Below are 10,177 nucleotides of genomic sequence, written 5' to 3'. Positions count from 1 at the left end.
ACTTACCACAGATCATGGTCTATGTGTTAGATACGTGAAATCAATAAAGAACTTCCCTTAGCCAATTTAACTGAGCAATGCTTTCAATTATTGAGAAGACTGCATGGTGCATAAATGTGGCTGCTGGCTGCTTTGAGCTACACACGCTGTCACCGTTAAGCTAGTCATACATTTTGTCAAACTACTGCCCTTCGCTTCTACATAAAGGTAGATCGCTTACTGCTGTTTCTGTCAATGATTTCAGTTAGTACTTTTTTAAATTAGGGATGTCTCGAAATCGCTTGGATTGTCGAAAAACTCTAACCAGCGGATAAATAAACAATGCCTTTTTTAATTCTTTGGAAGGGTTGATATCTAAAATAGGACATATCTGAACGCTGTCGAATTATAACTAATTTGCTTTAAAAAAAATTCTGGTGCAGTGGTTGAAGCTTTGGAGTTTAAATTCATCTTTTTCTAACAGGGAGTTTGCATAAGTGGCCGGAGTAAGGAGCAATTGCAACAGTGTTGTTTTGACTGAGAAACCAGAAATCCATAAACACACAAGGTTGATTGAGTATTCATCACGGTTTTTTTTTTACGCATAAGCTGTAATTAATTTATTGGTGGATCAATTGCCCGTGAAGAGCTCAAAGAAACAACCTGCGAACTTGAGCCTTATTTTACGTCATTCCTTCTAATTATCTATCAAAAGACAACCTTTACCAAAAATAGACCTCTCAGCTCTCTTGATTGAGGTTTGGCAAAAAAAAAACTTAAACACACAAGGTTAATTGTGCGACCTTAATTGGGTATTCATCACGTTTTCTTACGCATAAGGTGTAATTAATTTATCAGTGGATCAATTGTCCGTGAAGAACACAATTAAAACAAACTGCGAACGTGAGCCTTATTTCACGTCCTTGCTTCTAATTACCTTCTCTTCATTTACAGACCCTTCATCTCTCTTGAAGGAAGTGTTGCAAAAAAGCAAAACCACAGCTGACGTCCCACTTACTTTAACCTAGTGAGCCGGTAAATGGAATTGAAATGTGGAAATTCGTGCGTAGAAATATCATGAGACCTCCATGGCAAAAAATTTAAATGTATTGCTGGTTTGCATGCGACGTCTTGGCGGCCATGTTGGTGGACAGGAATACTGAATAAGATTTTTCTCCTCTAGGAGTTAATTGCCATTTTTTATGCAAACTACGTGAGCACATTTCTTTTGTTTTGTCCACCAACATGGAGGCAATGCAAACCACCTATAGAGACAAAAAAATACGAATCCGAATTTCCGCATCACCCGCTAAAAGAACTTAAAGTTGCGGCCATCACTTTCTGGATCACTTTTCGCCAAAACATTCGTCATCGCGTACTTTAATGTGGCTGAAGATGATGTAGAGGCACAAACTGATGCTAGAAACTGTTCGGATATCCTTAGCCGACTCTAAAATTCTGACTAAATTGTAATTTCTGTAGCCTTCTTAGCACTGGAAATCTAATTCTTTAACTGTTTTTGTAGGGCAAACATTCGCCTTAAAGTGCGAAATACCAACAACTAACGTTTTCGGAAACTCAACCAGAGTCGAATCGATTGTTAACAAACAGTCTAAGAAAACAGGAAGTCGATCCGCCATTCTGTTGATTTCTAGCTTCCTCCGATAGATGACTGAGCATATTACATTGCTGCTTGAGTTCATAGACTATATTTTGCAACTACGAGACTTCACACTTCTTGATAGTCAAGTTCATTTCACCAGACAACTGATTTTATTTTAATTTAAAAACGACAAATTATAGCTTTTTGATACCTAATCCACTTAAACCTCCAACCTTGCCAATGTGATTAAAAAAAGACTGATATCGATTATTTCATGAAAATGAACATTTTTAAAATAGCAATAAAACACAAAAGAAAACAAAAATAGCTGTTACACCTTTGACTTCAGTTGACAGAAAATTAACCGACCACTACTTTCCTTCATTATTCACAAGATTCATTTCATTTAAGTCACTTGGCAACTTGATCATTTAACCTTTTATTCACACTTGTGGACACAGTCAATCGACCTCAATTGGTACAAACTGCACGAAGAACTAGGTAATTCTTCTTCAGGTAAGTGTGTTCTAATTTTAGCCCCTTTCTTCAAAACTTAGCTCATCTGAAGAGGAACGTTGCTCAGGCTGTTTCAGACTTATGTTGTACATTAAAGAATAAGGCAGTAAAACATTCGTTTTAAATAGCTTGTATCTAAAAACAGATGTCAAAAGTGTTTGAAAAACTTGAAATCAAAGCCGCCCACCAGTTTATAATCGAAGTCAAATGAACTTTATAATTCGCTCATCATTGGTGTTAAAATCTGCCAAACTGACAGGGGACGTGAAAAATAAAAGCAAACGAAAGGTTTCAACTCCAGTTCAACAAAAGTTTGCGTGGCGACAAAAGCAAAAACGTCACGTTTTAAGCTGAGTCCGGCTGTAGTCCCAGACAGTCTATAAGTCTAGAAATGGCGGGCATTCGTGTTCCAGTTTCGAGTAGTGAACTTCCACAGATTCCTCCAAGCTCCATAGGTTCTCCAAGCTCTATGAGTCTATCCAAATAGTCTTTGTATTAGCATAGGACACAAGTAAAGGCTAGCTCTAACCACTTTTTTTTAATAAACAACAGTATTGGCAATATTGTAGTCCAGACTTAATATTCTTGTTGAGCACGTACGTGAAATGGTTAGACGAGTTCCTGTGACCCACTCCAGACAAGTGGAATGTCTTCCTCCAATCAAGATAAATTCAGAGTGCTTTAAAGCAACTTCATAATTTATGAGCTGCGATTTGACCAATCAAACTTTAGGAGGGTAGGGAGATCTCGATGTACTACGGTATTGCTACGGTATTGCTATCACCGAGGAACTAAAAAAACATGAATGCGCCAAGGTTAAAGGAATGCCGATTTCCTAGCCTATGTTACTTAGGCCTATGTTACTTGGGCACCATCACGATACATTATAAGTAAACAGCATAAATAAAAACCTCTTTATAAAATTACATATTTATTAGATTCGCTGATTCTCCTAAACAATATTTACAAGTTATAGACTTAACTGCTTTTCGAGGTAAACTTCATAAGCACAACACAATTCAAAAACGCGAGGCCGGGATTAATGCCGGTTAGTTTTAAGAGAGACGTAAAAATGTTCATCTTAAATCAACCTAATACTTACGAGGCATGAGAAGTCTAGAAATTTAATGATATAAAAAAATCTGTTGCGACTCTTGTAAATGTTATGTATTTAGGTCTGTTACACGTAGGTATCTGCCTTATCCCTAAGATGGCCACCTTTATTGTATATGTTTTTACTACAAAACCAATAGAACCAAGGGTGATCTCCCCTGAAAAGCTCTTACAAGCTTGCTGAGATCATCCTGCTACTAAATAAGTAACTGTAGATTCAATTGATGGAAATAAGAAAAGTGGCAAAAATAAATAAAGTGAAGTGAAGTGAAGTAGTTTCCAAGTTAAGTCTGGGCTGTAAACACGCAACTTAGGCCATAGATGATATAAATTTCCATGCGTATCGGCGCTAACAAGAGGCAAAACGGACTAAGTACTCGTTAATTAATTAGGCGCGATGACTAACAAATCTGATATTTAAACTAATTCGAGTCGAAATAAATTTGCTTGGGTCTTGCCCTCGGGGAAGCAGCTAGTCTTTTCTCGGGGTAAGGACATTTCGATGTACTACGGTATTGCTATCACCGAGGAACTCAAAAACCATAAATGCGCCAAGGTAAAGGAATGTCGTTTTCTCATGCCTATCTTAATTAATTATTCGTCACATTTCGTTATTATGCTTGAGCTGTAATTAATTTGTTCGGTTCAAATGGAGGGTATATATAGAGAAGCAAACTGCCAACGTGAGTCTATTTCACGTCATTACTTCTAATTGTCAATGAATGCGCTGCGGCTACCCTAAAATAGATCTCTAAGCTCTCTTGTGATTAGGCAAGAACCAGCAGGCGTGTCGAAGCACTTACGTTAACACAGTGAGCCATGATGCCGGAATACGAATCTGGAATTATTCGTCTGTGGAAATATCTTGAGTCTTCCACAGGAAGAAATTTACATGCGCTTAGAAGAAATTATCGATTGGGAACCAAGTTTCTCCTAAAGGCCTCCACCTAAAACGAATAATTTTATTGTTTTATGTTCTGACTATTTTAGTTGCTGTGGCTACTAAAAATTTTAATCCTGGTGACCTGAGAGTTACCAAAAGCACTACTAAACCTAAAGACTTAGTGACCAAATGGGCACTGATGAAAACATTTAACTTGGAGGGTTAGTTTCACAAAAATTTAGCACGCCTTCAGCCTACGGGTAGCATATTTCTTACATTTTTAAAGATGAAATCAAAGACCATCGACCAAAAACAACTTATTTTGATCTATCATCTCTCTAGTAGACGTTTTTGGCTAAAATTCTGATGGCATATTTAGTTTGTGCATATGTAGATTAATCCGAGAGAAAACACACTGAAAACATCTAAATATTAGGATAACTACGGGGCTAACATGCTGGACCTCGGGTGCGGAAGAATTCATGTTTAAAATACTGATTTGGAGACAGATAGTAATCTTTAAATTACCCTTGAGTTACCCATCTTTTTTACATACTAGAATTTTTGACTCAGCTTACGAATTTAACAAGTACTTCTCGCTAAGAAATTCAATAGCTGTAAGTGAGATCCTTCTTACCAGAATCATTTGTTAAACAAGCCATCCATACTTGACATATTGTGCTTGTTTGACTTACAATCCACAAAATCAATGGATTGAGGCAGAGCACTAAAAGATTTGACCCACTATTTATACAGGCGGACGAAATGGACACAGAAAAAAATGTGATTCAATCTACTTGAAGAAGAAAGTCTTGGCATCTCATTGGAGCTTTTTTGGGAGTGATTGTCATTCCGCTGTACTTCAGTTCATGTTTTCCTTGCAGAGCAATGGTGGCCAATGGCAACTGATGATGTACATTTTGATGCTTAGCACTTGTTTCAGTTTTTCATACAGCTTAATGGAAATTGGAAACCTGTCGATCATTCCTGCTGTCGCTAAAGATCAAAGCGAAGCCGTTGAATTGAACGCATGGAGGTTTGTCTGTCATGTTTTTAAGGTTGTAATTTAAGTACTCTTTCGCTGGTGTTTGCGTATACAACGTGCATTTCATCTCCCCATTGAATTTAATGGCTAACGGGAAAGAAATTAAAGTAACAACGAGACTTATTTTGACAACACACTAAATGGTATTTTATCATCTTCATTTTTCCAAAGGACCACTTTTACATTTTTAAGTGGGATTGTTACCTATCTCGTGGCATGGGCAATTCTTGGACAAGATGCCAAAGACAATATTTCAGCAGAAAGCTCAAATGATTTTACGGTAAAGTATGGATGTTTCGATATGTTTTCAAAACATAACTCCTTGATTTGAAAATCCGACTAAGAAAGTTCTTTCTGCCTTACAGGTGATGACAATGATTTTGGTTGGGATAGGCCTGGTGTTTGTCTTGATTTTCCACTGCGGAGCCAAAGAGCCTTCTGGTGAACTTGAAAAAAAATGTCAACTTCTTCTGCAAATGTTGTTGTGGTAATATAGATGCTATATGTTTGCTACCATTGCCAGATCAGGGTCATGGGTTGGCAATGAGAGGAACAGGAGATATTCCAATGTATTCTCCTCATCCTTGTCCTCCTCCTCTCTTTTTTCTTCTTCTTCTTCTTAGACCGCAATTAAAATTGTTCTGGTCAGTCTATGCCATCGACCTGTTTCTCCAGACAATAATAATTTCTTTCCACTTTTTATGCTCCTTAGGGTTGATCTAGATTTTACAGAGTGCTTTAATTGAAGCAATCGGATTAAATGTATCAATTCACAAAAAAAGAAGAAGAAATAAGAGCAAGAGATTATTCCAGGAAAACTGAATTAGATGGATGCAGGATGACAAAGTGCAGAGGTTCAATGCGGAGGCAATGGGTTGATGTCCTCTTTGAACACTGGCTTGAATTTTCTTTATTCAAGTCATCTCTTTAAAGTTTCGGCTAAAACACATTTTATCCAAGAAAAGGTCAGATTTTCGTTTCGCTAAATCCAAATTTTTGAGGCGATTAAGGCTGCGTGAACAGATAACCAACAAAATGAATCATTTGGTGCCCCTGTTGTAGTTCCGTAGTTTCAGTGAAATGTCACATCGGTGAAAGGATTTAGTCATGAATTTGATCAACCCTCCTAGTATGGTCACGATATGATTAACAGTTATTTGTTAGAAAGAAATGGATATCAGTTCATTTAATGACTTATTACAAAAAAAAATTAAAACAGCTCGGAACAGAGCGGACATCAATTGAGTTTCTGGCCAGTTACGACCAAAAAAACAGTCAGATTGGCTTTGCTTTTCATCGGTTCAGGAAGTGGCGAGAGCCACGCCAACCGGTCACAGAGCAAAGTAAAGCATTAGGAAAGGAAGCGCGAATTACCCTTGAAAACCGTTTCAGCTCCAAAGTACGACGAGGAGCATCATTTCAATTAGCGATAACTGCGATTACTGTTCATGACAGGTCCCAGAATTTGCGAAAATTCTAGAATTCACCACAGTACAGTTACCTTTTTAACTAAATACTTCGCTACTTGAATAAAGTGATTTTTAAATAGTTCATTTAATAGTTCATTCATTCATTCATTCATTCATTCATTCATTCATTCATTCATTCATTCATTCATTCATTCATTCATTCATTTATTCATTCATTCATTCATTCATTCTTTCATTCATTCATTCATTCATTCATTCGTTCGTTCGTTCGTTCGTTCGTTCGTTCGTTCGTTCGTTCATTCATTCATTCATTTATTCATTCATTCGTTCGTTCGTTCGTTTCTTCGTTTGTTTGTTTATTTTTATTTTTATTTTTTAAGATAATCAAGGAACAGAACTGATCAGTTAACGAGATTAACCTTCTGGTGGAACATTTACTCAAGTGCATAGGCTTTCTCGAAGTCCGTTTGCCAGGGAATCACTTCTTTCTTTAAGGAGACGATTTGTGTGCACCGTTTGCTTCAATAGCCTCGTGTAGCTTTGTTTCGGCTTCCTTTTCAGAGAAAAACTTCTTTTATACCATCGCAAAGTCTTCTGCAATCAATGGCCTTTATGGGAACAGGTATACACTTTAATCTTTTGCAAAACCGAGCTTGGTATGCCCTTTTCTAAACGCCACTGGACCTGAGAATCAGAGTGTTTGGCAAACTTAAAGTGTGACGATGTCGAGCTAGTTCAGAGTCATTGTCAGAATAATTTGGGTTTGCAAACATGTTTCGTTGTGTCAGGTCAGTTGACACACAAAAGAAAGATAAAGACACAAACACTGTTGTTTAAAGTTTGAGCATCGAGGCTGTACACCAGCACTATCGCAAAGTGTAATAATGTCGCACGTGAATTGTATTACCCGTCAAGAACTGTTAAATAGCAATGACAAAATTGTCATTATTTGTAATATCTATCTTAAATTGTAATAATCATTAGCACTCTTTTTAAAACACCCCTCTGTTGCCAATTGTAATAGCATACCGTAAATTTGAAATAATTTCATTATTTCCATTTTACGACTGGAGGTTGTTACCAATTACTTCAAGCATAATTGCGATCGGTGTTATAAAATCACGATAACTGTGATTATAATTCATAGCGTTAATACAATTTATGACAGTACATGTTGCCTTTACTGAATTTTCAAGGATGATTAAAATTTTGTATATAGGGCATATAGGGCGTGATATAAAGTATACACACATGCATTTTCTTTTCTTAGGTGTGAATAAAATGCGTGACAGATTTATCGACAGCGTGAAGGGAAAGGAAGAGCCAGTTACGGATGAGGGGAGTCCTGTGAGAAAAACAAGTTTTGCAAGATATTTTTTTAATGCTCTGTTCTCTACCAACGAAGAGGAAGAAATTAACAGAAACAAGGAATTGACTTCTAAAGACAATAGTACGGAGATAGTTGTGCCTTCTCCATCCAAAACGACAGCTGTGGATGATCTCCAAATGTTGAAGGAAGTCAAGGAACTACCGCGTGAGGGCAAAATAAGCGTTCTTTTGAGTATTATTTACGGACTAATAGGAATAGATGAGCCTCTTTCTTGTGAACGTCTGCCGAAAATGTCCAAGGATACGGAGGCTTGTAATGGAGGAATGCCAATTGGTGTTGACAACAGAAGATTGGATTGCGATGAGGCAAAATTGAGGTCATCTCAGCCAGATCACATCGCGGACACACAAACAGACCGTGAAATTTGTCCCAACAATGCTTCGCCAGCTAATTGCTCGTCTTTGTCATTAGAAGTCAAAATGAATAGTGAAAAGACCGTTGTCTCTGGTGACCCTGAATCTGGTCTTTCAGTTCCACCTGAGCCAAAGACAATGAGAGCCTGGCTTAAGAGCCGTCCTCTGTAAATATCGACTATCGTCGTTTGGACCAGAAAAAATGAAATCCCTCAAACTTTCTCAGAAGAATGGTCTATATAAGTGATTCACATAAATATAACTTTCACCTCAGTTCGATTCGTATTTTAGCTGTAGTGTGACCATCTTGGTTTTACCGTTTCAGCGGCCATTTTAGGCCACACTTTTAAGAATTTGCCTTACAAAGAAAGCGTTACAAATCCGAACAAAATCTCATTATTCGAGACAAGCAAATGTTTGTTGTTGTGTTGAGAAGCTTTTTTGGGAATTTGATCGAAATCTGATTTTTTTACAAAATTTTTAATTTCTTCCCTATTGAACTACTCTTCAAGTGCCAAAAAAATGGCCGACTTTAAAGGAAAATATCGCTAAAGATACATCAGTTGGCATCCTAAAACAGCATCCTGGTTAAAGAGCAATGTCTGGTCTATACTAATATGCAATAAAATTTTTGGGCAGTTAAAAAGAGAAAATTAAAGAAGAAGAAGTTTTAAGTGTACTTTTGTCAACAAACACCGCCTTCGTAATTAGCATAACAACATGAAAATAACGATTTACTAAGAACCTAATGATAAATTCCACTTACCTCGTGAAATATCGAGAACTGGGTATTTCAAAATATATCAAATTATAGTTTCAGTCGGATGCAGCCGCATTTTCGATGATTTGTTATGCGAAATCACTGTAATACACCGCAGGTGTTAAACTGAGTTCAATTCTTCAAAGTCCGTCAGGACAACCATCGGCCGAAAAACATTGCCATCCGCCCCATAAGCTGCCATGTGCAAGGTGTCAAATATTTCTTTGTTATCCTTAATGACCAAAAATTCTTTCAGCAACCATTTTTAAAGCCTGCTTTGAACTGGAGATTCTCGTCAAGAAATCGTTTATGTTCCGTTGACCTTCCGCCGTGATTAAACAATCAGATTGCGTTACAGAAATGCGCGCACATCCAGACGGGCTGTGGTGGGGGCGGGGAGGAAACAAAAATGGAACAGCTCCTTAATTTAATAAAAAAGGGCCATTCAAGATTACTATTAAAGGTATGTTATGCATTTCAGGTACTAAGTAGGAAATCGCTGTCCCAGAATAATGTGGAATATGATAAGCCCTTGTGCTCTGTTTCTTTGGTTGGAGCGTTCGGGGAGGGGGGAGGGGCAAGTAAAACACTAATTTACAGCATCGGTTAATCGTTGGTCTTCTGTTTATGGTTCATACATGTTCAAAACTATCCCAAGCTCACATGCTTTAAGGTAGGGGGTAGGGTTTCACAGTCCAAAGTTTATCGGGATCACATGCATTAGTAACGCAAACTGTACGCTGAGCCAATCAGAATCGGCTGATATTTCACTGTCAATCAATCCTCAGACAACGAGCACGAGTTGTGTGTTCATTCATTCCTTCGCTGCGAGCTAGCAAACTGTAGTTGTCTTGTTCTACGACGTGTTTTTTCTACGACGCATCTTTTAATAACTTTCGCAGCCGTTCAATTTGTTTCTTCGCTCGCTTCTGAGACGGTTTCCTTATCCTGTGAGGCGATCCTGTGAGGCGATTTTAAGTTTCAGGACCGCAAATCATGCCGCCACGAACACGCCGGTCGACTTCCCGCCCAGGCGCACAACCGAATATCGACCCGACCGTGCTTGGAGCCCTATCCATCGCCGACCTTCGCTCTCTTTGCGTTC

The 10,177-nt window shown here is 38.0% G+C and overlaps 1 protein-coding gene and 1 pseudogene across 2 annotated transcripts in view; both read left to right on the top strand.

Moving 5' to 3' along the window:
- The first annotated feature begins 2,005 nt into the window (after positions 1-2,005).
- Positions 2,006-10,177, top strand: part of LOC146474771 (major facilitator superfamily domain-containing protein 12-like) — a 41,969-nt gene continuing 33,797 nt past the window's right edge. The window contains exon 1 of the mRNA XM_085116519.1: positions 2,006-2,098. The gene's annotated coding sequence lies outside the window, so the exon portion shown is untranslated. The remainder of the gene's footprint in view (positions 2,099-10,177) is intronic.
- The window catches only part of LOC146474774 (uncharacterized), a 14,782-nt pseudogene continuing 9,153 nt past the window's right edge, over positions 4,549-10,177 (top strand). Inside the window, exons 1-6 of the transcript XR_014866124.1 lie at positions 4,549-4,562; positions 4,898-5,130; positions 5,311-5,419; positions 5,505-5,598; positions 7,840-8,356; positions 8,387-8,479. The product of XR_014866124.1 is annotated as an uncharacterized LOC146474774 (transcript). The remainder of the gene's footprint in view (positions 4,563-4,897; positions 5,131-5,310; positions 5,420-5,504; positions 5,599-7,839; positions 8,357-8,386; positions 8,480-10,177) is intronic.

The sequence above is a fragment of the Pavona decussata genome, unplaced genomic scaffold (assembly GCF_977016875.1).
Source record: "Pavona decussata unplaced genomic scaffold, jaPavDecu1.1 SCAFFOLD_87, whole genome shotgun sequence".
Classification (NCBI taxonomy): domain Eukaryota; kingdom Metazoa; phylum Cnidaria; class Anthozoa; order Scleractinia; family Agariciidae; genus Pavona; species Pavona decussata.
Note: the sequence above shows the minus strand (reverse complement) of the source record. Positions and strands in the feature narration are given on the sequence as shown.